Raw genomic sequence first — 12229 nt, forward strand, 5'->3', positions numbered from 1 at the left:
CTATGGACATCCAGTCCCTGTACACTTGCATTCCCCATGCAGATGACCTAAAAGCCCTCTTCTTCTTCCTCTCCCACAGGGCCAACCAGTCCGCCTCCAGCGACATCCTCATCCACTTCACCGAACTCGTCCTTACCCTTAACAACTTCTCCTTCAACTCCTCCCACTTCCTACAGACTAACGGTAGGGCCATGGGAACTCCCATGGGCCCAAGCTATGCCTACCTCTTTTTAGGATACGTGGAACAGTCCCTCTTCCATACCTACACTGGCCCCATCCCCCACCTCTTCCTCCATTACATTGATGACTGTATCAGTGCTGCCTCGTGCTCCCACAAGGAGCTTGAACAGTTCATCCACTTTACTAACACCATTCACCCTAACCTCAAGTTCACCTGGACCATCTCTGATACCTCTCTCTCCTTCCTGGACCTCTCTGTCTCCATCTCTGATAACCGCCTTGAAACTGACATCTATTTCAAGCTCACTGACTCCCACAGCTACCTAGACTACACCTCCTCTCACCGACCTTCCTGCAAGTATGCAATCCCCTACTCCCAATTCCTCTGCCTCCACCGCATCTGGTCCCAACAGGGGGCATTCCACTCCCAAACATCCCAGCTGTTCTCTTATTTCAAGGACCATAACTTCCCCCCTTTGGTGGTCAAAAATGGTCTCGACCGCATCTCTTGCATTTCCCATACCTCTGCCCTCACATCCCCTCCCCACAACAAAAACAAAGACAGAGTCCCTCTTGTCCTCACATATCACCCCACTAATCTCTGTATTCAACATATCCTTCTCTGCCACTTCCGCCACCTGTAATCCAACCCCACAACCAAGGATATATTTCCCTCCCCATCCCTATCTGCCTTTCATAGGGACCACTCTCTCCACGACGCCCTCGTCCGCTCCACACTGCCCACTATCCCCACCACCCCCGGCACCTTTCCCTGCAACTGCAGGAGGTGCTACACCTGGCCCTACACCTCCCCTCTCACCTCCATCCAAGACACCAAACAAACTTTTCAAATCAGACAGACGTTCACCTGCACATCCATTAATGTGGTCTAATGTATCTGCTGCTCCCGATGTAGCCTCCTCTTCATCGGTGAGACCAAGCGGAGGTTCGGAGATCGTTTTGTAGAGCACCTGCACTCTGTTTGTGACAAACGACAATACTGCCCTGTCGTGAACCATTTCAACTCCCTCTCCCACTCCTTGGGTGACATGTCCATCCTGGGCCTCCTCCAGTGTCACAACAATGCCACCCGGAAACTGGAGGAGCAGCACCTCATATTCCGCCTTGGGAGCCTACAGCCCAATGGTCTCAATGTGGACTTTACCAGTTTCCAAAGCCCCCCACCCCCAGCCTCATCCCATGACCAACCCTCCCTCTCATCCCCGCCTCCTTGACCTGACACAACCTGCCCATCTTCTCTCCCACCTATCCGCTCCTCCCACCTCACTGACCAATCCGCACCACCGCCTACCTGCACTTACCTATCACCATCCCACCTACCTTCCCCAGCCCCACCCCTCCTCTCCCTATTTATTTCGGAGCTCCCTTCCTCCTCCCCATTTCTGAAGACGGGTCCTGATGTGAAATGTCAACTTTCTTGCTCCTCTGATGCTGCCTGGTCTGCTGTGTTCCTCCAGCTCCACACTGTGTTATCTCTGACTGCAGCATCGGCAGTTCATACTATCTCTCGTGGTTGATGAATGTTTCTTTTCTGGAAGAAGGTGTGCAGTGCAGTTGTTGAGGAGTTTATGTTGGGCTTTCACATTTCCTGATACACTTTTATCACTTACACCTTGGTACACAGTGTGCAACTACAACATTTTATGAATGATATAAAACTTCAAGGCATTGCAAAGTTTCAGGATGATTGTGGAGAACTTCAAGGGACATTGAGAAGTGGTGGAATGAGCAGACATGTGGCAGATGAAGTTCAATGTGGAGAAATGTGAGGTGATTCATCTGGGTAGAACGAACATGGGAACACAATATAAAAGACAGAACTCTAAATGGTTGCAACAGCAGATTGAGCTGGGTGTATATGTGCATGCAGCAGAACAGATTGATAGAATGATTATTAAAAATCTCAGGCTCTGATAACGGGGACATAGAGTACAACAGCAAGGAGGATATGTTGAACTTATATAAGATTCAAACTTGGCCTCAGCTGAGGCACTGCTTCCAGTTCTGTGTGCTACACTTTAGGAAGGATGTAAAGACACTGAGGAGAGTTTTACAAGGGATTAGGAACTTCAGTTTGGGATATAACCTGAAGAAGAGATGGGTGAGGCAGGATCTGATATATTCAAAATCATGAAAGGCTTAGACAGCGTAGATAGGGAGAAACTGTTCCCAAATATGAAAGGATTCAAAACAAGAGGCTGCTGCTTTAAAATGATTGGCAGAAGAATCAAAAACAATACGGAGAAAACAGTGAATTGTTGAGGTCTGGAATACACTGCTTGTGAGTGCAGTGGCTGCAGGTTCAATTGCTATGTTCAACAGAAAGATTGCTATTTGAACAAGGACAGCGTGTAGGTATCGAGGGAAGGCAAGAGGACATTTCATGAAATACTCATTTTGGAGAGCTGGTACAGCTGCAGCTGCTATGGACCAAATGGCCTTCCTGTGTGGTGTAACAATTCTGTGATCCTGTGAAACACAATTTCATGAAAATAACAAGGAGATTAAGGGTGAGAGACTTGTGAAGCAGCAACTAGTGACAATTTGCACTGGGTATGTATTAGAGAACCAGATTTGGACTCAAGTGTTAGCAGATATCCAGCACTGAACTAAATCTATTGCGTCAGAGTCTGCTGGTAAGTACCAGTATCTGGATGATGCATACTGTTATTAATATATTCATCATTTGGTAAATTCAGAGGATTAAGAAATAAACCTGTGAATTGTGGATAATGCTAAATTGCAGTTTCACAAAGTACACCTCGTCCTTAACCTTCTTGTGCTTTTTATCATGTAGCACTTCCAAAGTAATTGCTCATTAAAATTGCCAAAGAGAGCTCAGTCTAATAATTAAAGTGAAGGTAACTCTGAATGATACAATAATTATCAATGACAGTCAATCAACGTCTCTTGGTCAGAAAGTAAACTAATAAGAGCATGAAGTCTCACTTCTCCAGATAGTGAAATGAAACGGTGTTTGCGGGGTCGGGGGGGGGTCTTAATGTCAAATTTTAAACTTCTAATTAGTTTTGTTATTTTCTCTTTCTATCTCTCATTCCTAATCCATTTTGCTTTCCCTTGCTCTCCATCTCTTTATGTACCAGATTTCATATTCAATCACCCACTTTTAATTCATTCATCAGTCTGTCTTCAGTTTATTTCTGGAACAAAATTCCCAGATGGACTTTTACTCTTACCACACCATTACTAGCTCATTTTCAAAAATGTCATGCACCCAAGAGATTTTTTTTTTAAATTCATGAAATTTGGGCATTGCTGGGTGAACATTTATTGCCTGACCCTGGTTGTTCTTGAGAAGGTAGTGATGTGCCGCCTTCTTAAACTGCTGCAGTCCATTCAGTGTAGGTAGGTCCATAATGCTGTTGGAGATGGAGTGCCAAGAGGTTGACCCAGTGACACTGAAGGAACAACAATGTATTACCAAGTTAGGATGATTCCTTTGAACTTACTGAACGATGAATACATTAGTGACAGTATGCATTATTTAGGCACTGGTACCAGCACACTTTGATCTAATAGACTTAGTCAGGATGTTGACTTGGAGTGAAACTTGTAGGTGATGGTGTTTTCATGTATCTGCTGCCCTTATCCTTGTGGATGATTATAGTCGTGGGTTTTGAAAGTGATATCTAAAGAGCCTTGGAGCATAGCAAGTGGACTACTTCGTCCTGGGTGGCGTTGAGCTTCACGAGTGTTGTTGGAGATGCAGTCACCCAGGCAAATGCCTGTCTTCCATCACACCTCTAATCTGTGCCTGTAGTTGGAGGATTAACTTTTGGGATTCAGATGAGTTATTTGCTGCAGGATTCTTAGCATCTGACCTGCTGTTGTAGCCACTGTGTTTATATGGCATCCAGTTCAATGGGAACCCTTGCTATCTTGATAGTGGGCAAAGGGGTAATGGTTCAGGTTGGATGTCGATCTGGATGGGGGTTTTAAAAGTCTAAATGTCCAACCACGAATGCCCTGCTCCAGAAAAATTTTGGCCCAATTTTATTCTGTCAGTGTTTTAATTTGTGATTAATGATTAATGATAACTTAATGAAGAAGTAACTCTAGTTGCTGTGAAAATTAACTATGAGCCAAGTTTCAATTCTACTTTTGTCAAAAGTCTACTGTTGTAGTTCTGAATTATTGATTCAAATTAATGATCCTTCAAGTAGATTCCTAAGTAAACATTAAAATGCAAACTGAATTTTAACTTTCATCACTTTGCTTGTATTCTCTATGACAGTGGATCTCATAAAGTGATTGGCTAGCTGTTTGCACTTTACATCCTGTTGCAATCACAGCCAAGATCAGAAACTGTTCTGAGTTATACTGGTGATTGTAAAGAAGGAAGCTGATCATAAACCTATTTAAACATATAGATCAATGTTTATTTTATACGGTTACATCAAAATAAACTGCAGATTTAAACCAAATTTATTGAGAATTACTGCAAATAAGTGAGAATTGACAAGTAAGCCTTGATCTCTGGAGATGTGTTGCTCTTTATATCCCTTTCCACAACTCATCAGTTCAGATATGTTATTGTAGCCAGCTACTGAGGGGCTGACATTGAGATATGGAAAGCTGACAAAATTTAGTGAGTAATTCTCACTTTTCAGGTGTTGCACTGTTATTTAATACAATTTACACCCTCAAGGAATCAGTAGTTCCCAATTGATGAGACTGTTAATAAAATTATAAAGTTTCATTGATTTTGATGTTGCTGAATTATGCAAGTGTTTCATTTTATAACTTGTTTTCATGGATTTTTTTAATCTAAGTAATTGATGTCAGCACATTCTTAAATAAAACAATTTACTTAATTGTACACCATAGGATTAAACAAAGGAGAATAGGATCAGAGTCATGGCAAAAGTCAGTTCCAGGTATCTACCACTTTGTTTAAAAAGAAAAAAAAACTTGCCTCACATATCACTTTTAAACTTCTCCCCACTCACCTTAACCTATACCCCTTAGTATTTGCTGATACAAGTGGTCTCAACTTCAGTATGTATGGAAGCACTATGGTTAACCTTTGTGCTCAATGTTAGGAAAGGAAAAGAAAGAAAACTTAGCCAATGTTCCAAGACCTGATCATTATCCACTATCTAATTTGAATTGGAAAGCGGCCAATTGGAAGTGGACATCAATGTTATGAATGGGTTTGACATGTAACGACACTCGAGTTTACAGATAAACAACTGTAACTTGCTATGGGAGGTTGCTGGCGACCATGAAACTAGCATGAAGCACCAGGATTTGAGTAGGAGGTTGTAGAAAAAAAGAGACAATTCTAATGCAAAAATACAGGGAGTCAAAAAGAAATAAATCTGTGTGTATACTGCTCTGAAGCAGCACAAAAACCAGGAAAAATACCTATTATGGCATTGATAGCTTGTACTAAGTGATACAAGGATGATTTTTGGGAGTATTTTAATAACTAATATCATCGCATTATGAGCTGGTGGACACTTTCTTTACTAATGTTATTTACTCAGTCATTTAAATGTGGAAGTAAAAGTGACATCTTGGTGAAGTTTACTGAGCTCACTTGGTTGGATGGCTAGGTTTTGCAATGCAAAATGATGCCAGTAGCACATGTTCAATTCCTGCACCAGCTGAGATTACCAAGAAGGTCCTGCTTTCTCAATCTGGCCTCCATACCTGACGTGTGGTGACCTTCTGGTTAAGCTTCCCTTCAGCTGTCTCGCTAATGTGAGAGCACTCTAATGGTCTACTGGAACAATGATGACCTTACCTTTACCCATCAAAGGTACTTATAATCAGATATGGTTAGGTTTCAACCAGAAAAAAATTACTTCTATGTAACCATAGACAAGTGGAATTCAGATGAGAACAATTCTACTGTCTTGCATAAAAGAATGGTTGAGTATTTAAGCACAGAGATAAAACTGTCAAATTTAATGAAGGGTTCAATGCTTATGTAATCAAGAATGAAATGCCAGTTTATTGGTACGGTTGTGAGAATCAATCATATGTCCTGATTTGTTTTGGCATTTTACAGGTCAATCACAGTCTGTTCCTGTTTAATGATTCAAAATCAAGCTACACCAACCTGGATTCTCCAACTCTATGAAAAAGATATTTTGTAACATTCCTGCTCAGCTCATTAGTGAGTGCAAGTTTAAGGCAACATAATGCAAAGACATAATGATTTTATTCAAGTGGTAGGATGTAGGTGGAAAACAAAGGAATGTAAACAAGCTATTGCAATGCTATTCTTCTATATCTGGAAACTTCAATTGAAAGCTCAGCCTCTAATCTCAGTAAATGCCAAAATAAACCCTAAGAAAGAACAAAATAAATTGCAAACCAGCTCCAGTAGATTAACTTTATTTTGTTATTGGGCTTTTAGATAATTCAGTCTTATTGAAAAGGTAGAAATTAAAATGTTGTTCCTAACTGATTATCACTCTGGTTAAAAGTTAAATAATTAGAATTTATTTTAAAAGTCTACAAATGAAATAAGTATTTAAAGAGGGGCAGATAAGGCCAATAATAAATAACTAATGTTTGGCAAGAAATGTTGTAGAAAATAAAATCATAGATTAGCACAGCACAGAAGGCCTTTGAGGCTGTGATCCAGGGATACTAAAACAAATAGTACCCCGAGTAAACATACAATTCAGCAAAAATAGTTAAATATAGAATGCTCTGGGTTTTATGTCTTGAATGAAATGAACAGGCACTGAAAAACTCTGAATGTTTTAAGCATTTGATGGGTTAGCTGAGGCACAGGATGCAGTATAGTAATATTAGTATTAGGTGCAGACAGATAATTTTGCAAACATGAGGATACATCAGTTCCATATGCTAAACATGTATTTCAACAACTATGCAATTTATTAAAGCATTTTATACAGTAGAACGTAATTTAAAATCCTGCAATCAGGAAAAAGAATCTAAAATTTATCCAATGACAATATTGCTGTTTATATCAATTATCAATAACTGACCTTGCAATATTTTCTTTTCACCCAGAACAGCCACAATACATATTGAACAATATTATTTACCAAGATACAAATCAATGGGATAAGCAGGCAAGCTATATTCAGTCACATCTGTAATCATTTTGATTTCACAATTATGAAATAAAAAAGATCACTTGTGCCATGATGTTATACTGAAACTCTTCATTTCTGATTAATTATTAGATTGTTGATAATGTAAAATAGTAGTGACCATAAAGATGTCCTGAATATTTTTCTACAAGTTTTATTCAAATGGCATGCTTTTTGAACAATTGTAAAATAACTACGGGATATTTTTGTCAAATGAAGATTCTGCAACATCTTTCATTGCATCAGATGAAAATAGAGTGGAATTTTTTAAACCATCCTTTAAATGGTAGCTACCATTTTTACCATTATTTAGGGATTAATATTAATATTATTTTGAATAGCCCAATTCCAAAATATTTTGTAATACCTGTAATTTGAAAGGATCTAAGTCAGGCCTTATTTTATTCATCTTCCATAGTCAACACATTTAACGATATACAAAATGCTGTTAGATGCAAAAAGGCAAGGGGCAATTTCAATATAAGACTGCACACAAATGATCATTGCTCCTGAACGAAGTGATTATAGACTTAGCTTAAAGCTAGTCTTAAAGAAAGATTCTGATTGGTTGGCAACTATTACAAAATGCTCTTTCGCTCAATTTTAGTGCTTCATTGTTCTACATCAGAGCTGCTGCTGTGAAATCAACAGACTAGTAATGCAAATTGCATGCAAATTCCGATAAGAAAATGTAAAATGCCACACATCCATAATGAACTACTTCAAAGACATCCAATTATCTAGATTTTGGTGCACCAGGGTCCATTTTCACTGTTGGCTTTTTTTTCAACTGAAAATAGTCCCCAGGGTGCTACAATCTATGAATATCAAGACATCTTCTCAGTTCATTGTTGTTGGAATTATTATAGAAGTATTATAGTAGATATATTTCAGAAATAATCCCTAAAACACATTTTCCATGATCCAAGACCAGAGGCAAACTACTACAAATTTGCCACTGAAGTACATTGAAATCAATGCAATATTCCACAATTTTCCATGTGAATGAGGCCTTGTTACATTATTTGTTCAGGACTGTTGATCTCACATTTAGATTTTTCTACTGAACAAATCAGCACATTCATATTTTAATCAGTACACCTTTTTTGTGGTTCTGAATTTTCCAAGATGTAAATAAATTACAAGTAAACATTTTTGTGTTGCATTTCATTCATCTCAAGAATGACTCAGTTTCAGTAACTGACCCCTTAGACCGACTACTATTCATTAAACATTTTGGATGCAAACGTACTTTTGAAATTAATCACTATATCAAAATATGTTAAGCTATTTATTTTATTACAGAGTTATAGAATTATACAGCACAGAAACAGACCTTTCAGTCCAATTTGTCCATGCCGACCAAGTTTCCCAAACTAAAGTGATAAATTATAGTTATTTAGTTGATGTAATATTCCGGTAATCTCACGTATCAAGCTCTGTGTGTGATCACAAAGTAGTACATTCATGACATGTTAGGATTAATTGGTTCTGTTTCTCAAATATTAATCTTGCAAAATGGACATTCTAGCATGTCAACTTTGAAGTTTTAAAAGATGAGTGGTTGAAAGATTTCCTACAACGCTAAATAAATCCACAGACTTATATCACACATTATAAACTGCTAACAACAGACATATCAGATTTTGAGTACAAGCTAGAGAAAATGGAAGATATTGTTCATAGCAGCTTGGGGTTGACAAATAGAGCCTGAAGTTTGTACCCAAAAGCACAATGTATATCAAAAATCAATATTTAAAGCATGTAATTGTTCAGGTAAATTTACAAATATAGTCAGCCTTTCAAGACTTTTTATTATTTGCAATTGTTACTGGAGAAAGATTGTGTACCTCCCCTGTGGGAAAATGAACTGTGAGATACAAAAATCATATAATCAGAAAGGTTCTGTGCACATGTCCTACTTTGTTGACCAAACTGACCTGGGATGATACTAATATGCCAAAATAGTCCCATACCTGGCTAAATGACAGAATGGAGGGCAGGATAAGGAATTACTATAAGTAAAATAGGATCTGGAGGTTTCTGATCGCCAAACAGCCGGTTCTCAGAGAGCCACGTGCATGGGTAGGACCGGGGTTCAGCTTTCTTGTTTCTTATGATTGAGTAGTTCACCAACTGAACAAAATTCGCTCATATCAATCACCCAGTTCAGTAAGGTATCAGTGATGATAAGGTTATCACCTTCAATACCATCATACTCCAAAATGGGCTATTGGCTTCGGAAAATTTTCTGAAGTGGGAATGAGCAACACGTTACTTGTATTTAGGAAATATGGAGACCACCGCGACAACAGATTAACCAGTTTCTCATCTAACTGTACTGTTTGATGAATGGGCACCATGATACTCGGCCAACATGCAGTTTAGATTCATTTAAGTGCTCTGGGAAAGAAATTATTTCTGCAACATGACAAATCTGCCCGCAAGTCACTGTAGATGGATGGCACTGCCTAATTAGCATTTGCACTGATGAAGAAAAATGAAAACGAACCCCTTGATGGTGTACAACAATTCTAAACTTGTTTTTTTTTCGTTACGTATGTTCAAACCATGAAAAGTGTAGCGCTAAAGTATAATTCATCCATCAGTCCCAGTCAGATTATTGTCAACTTGTTCAATGAAGTATGCCCCTGATGAAATTTCATAATTTCTTAGCCCTCGCCAACTTATATACTAGTTTAAAAGGAACCGACAATGTTTTAGGCATACAAATATCGGGCTGTTCTCAAAAAAATCCTTTACAACACAAACCCTGTTGGTTTAGTCTGCGGCAGGCAACGTATCGGTTACATTTTGATCTCTTGCATTGTAGGTTTTACATTTGAAATGTTATATTTAATTAGGCTTAAAATAGCTAGAATAGTGTAGCATCATGAGTTGTGGGCAGTAGCATATTCATCACTGCATCCTTTTCTCTACGCTGTCCCGAGAATATACCATGGGCGTGCATCTCGTAAGTTGAAAGCAAGTATTTGCATTCAGCAAATTTCGGTACTTTAACTAATGAATCCATGCGCAATAAATAGAAATGACAAACGACTTCCAGAAAATTGAAACTTCAAACCGTAAAGCTGCAAGTTATGTTGCACACTTTGGGAATTCAAATCTTTGGGAGACGCCTGCGTGGGAAGAGGTCTGGTACCTTGGAGTTAATGAGTTCTACGGGAACTTCGGCCTTTTCTAGCACTAGACCATCGTTTCACAGCTAGACAATGGGAGCGGTGTACCTGCAGTTTTAGATTGTCTCTTGAAAATGTCTGGCCTTCGAATTAGACTGATGGATGCTTGTATTCTAAGATTGGACGTGGTTTAAATCCGCAAGTAATTTATTTCTCGTGTGGAAATTATCCAAAAGGCAATATTTGAAACGCAGACTTGCCTCGGTCTGCAATGCGTCCGTATCTGCAAAAAGTCTCATTTTTAAGCAATTTGATTTGAAACTTTGGTGTGGAGAAGATTGGAACAAAAGGCTGGCTTATTGAATGGAAGAGCACGGCACGGAGCACTGGATCCCTTATCTCTCGGCTGCAGCTCTGTAATTCATTGCCGTGATAAAGCACCAGAGTAGAAAACATTACAACACTGACACAATCCAAAAACGGATTAGATTCTGACATAAGCTTGCTCAAAACCTAATCAATCAACTCCTTGCTGTAACATCAGAAACTAGTGCTTAAGTAGAGTGCTTAATCTCTGCAAGTTGCATTACTGAATTAGCAGCGACCATGTCTTTGAACAAAGTAAAACACATTTCGCCGATTGAAAGATCCGAGTCACTGGAGGTTCGATTTAAACAGTTAGAAGGAGCTGGCCAATATTCCCAGATAATTATTTTCTTGCTGCCAAACCGGGAAGTCCATGGCCAAACATTTCTTAGGAGAGTATTCCACGGCGTACCCTCTATTTGAAAATAACTTGCAGTGAACCCTCGCAGTCACTAATCATTGCCATTTAGAATATCCGACCCCCTTTTCGCTATTTCACGCCAAGTTATTAACCGCAGTCCAGTGACATACCGGAGCCGCAGCTAGTTCTCCGTGAGAATTAACCAGCCCCTGATATGAACAGGGGGATAAGAGAGGACACGTTCACACCCAGGCCAGCACCAGGGGCTGTAGTCACTTTACCGTTAATGGAACTGAATCCACACCAAAGCCAATAACAGCACTTCAAGTATCGATCGCTGGTCTGCCTGCCCCTTGGTTGGTGCCGAATAATGTCCTACACTCTCAGATTTCTTTTTAAAAAAAACCAGAAAGTTCTCAAAAAAAGCACCGTGTAAATAGCACTTACCGTGTGAAGGAAACACTGAAGCAGAACGAGAAGGAACGGATGATGAACGGGATACCTCATCCTGGCTTGCTGTCTCTGAAGTGCTGCCTCTCACTCGGCTCTCGCATATATCCAGTGTTAGGAATGGACAGGGGCAAAAGGAGCGGGTCCTGCACACAGAAAGGAAGGAGAAAGGGATTTTAAAACAAAACGAAACACCGAATGCCTTGCTCTCTGGTGAACTTCAAGCCTTCGTCAAAAGCAGCAAGAATTCAATCAATGGGAATCGCGTGTCTTACCGTCACTTCCAACTTGACAAATGCTCCCGCTTTGAATCTGACTGAAGATTTGAAAATATTTAGAGGGCTTTTTTTTCCTCTCTCGCTATCCTCACTACTCGTTCCACGAACGGAGCAAGTTAGTTAATACATTTTCGGCGCTCCTCACTCTTCTATTTTCTCGGTGCTTGTAGAGAGTTTTCTAGTTGTTTGTTATGTTATTTTTTTTGTTTGTTTTTGGTCTTCCCTCGCCCTGCACTCAGGTTTTGCCGGTGAATGTGACCATCCGACTGCTTGTAGCCTGGGGATGTTGCTGATTCCCAGTTTTGCTCTAGTGGCTCTGACACACGCCACGTGGTT

General features: G+C 39.6%; 1 protein-coding gene across 1 annotated transcript in view; it reads right to left on the minus strand.

Annotated features, from left to right (window-relative positions):
- The window catches only part of nxph2a (neurexophilin 2a), a 130093-nt gene extending 118097 nt beyond the window's left edge, over positions 1–11996 (minus strand). Inside the window, exons 1-2 of the mRNA XM_020515578.2 lie at positions 11891–11996; positions 11613–11761 (exon numbers count right to left, since the gene is read on the minus strand). The gene's annotated coding sequence lies outside the window, so the exon portion shown is untranslated. The remainder of the gene's footprint in view (positions 1–11612; positions 11762–11890) is intronic.
- Between the last annotated feature and the right edge of the window lie 233 nt (positions 11997–12229).

The sequence above is a fragment of the Rhincodon typus genome, chromosome 7 (genome assembly GCF_021869965.1).
Source record: "Rhincodon typus isolate 14 chromosome 7, sRhiTyp1.1, whole genome shotgun sequence".
NCBI lineage: Eukaryota > Metazoa > Chordata > Chondrichthyes > Orectolobiformes > Rhincodontidae > Rhincodon > Rhincodon typus.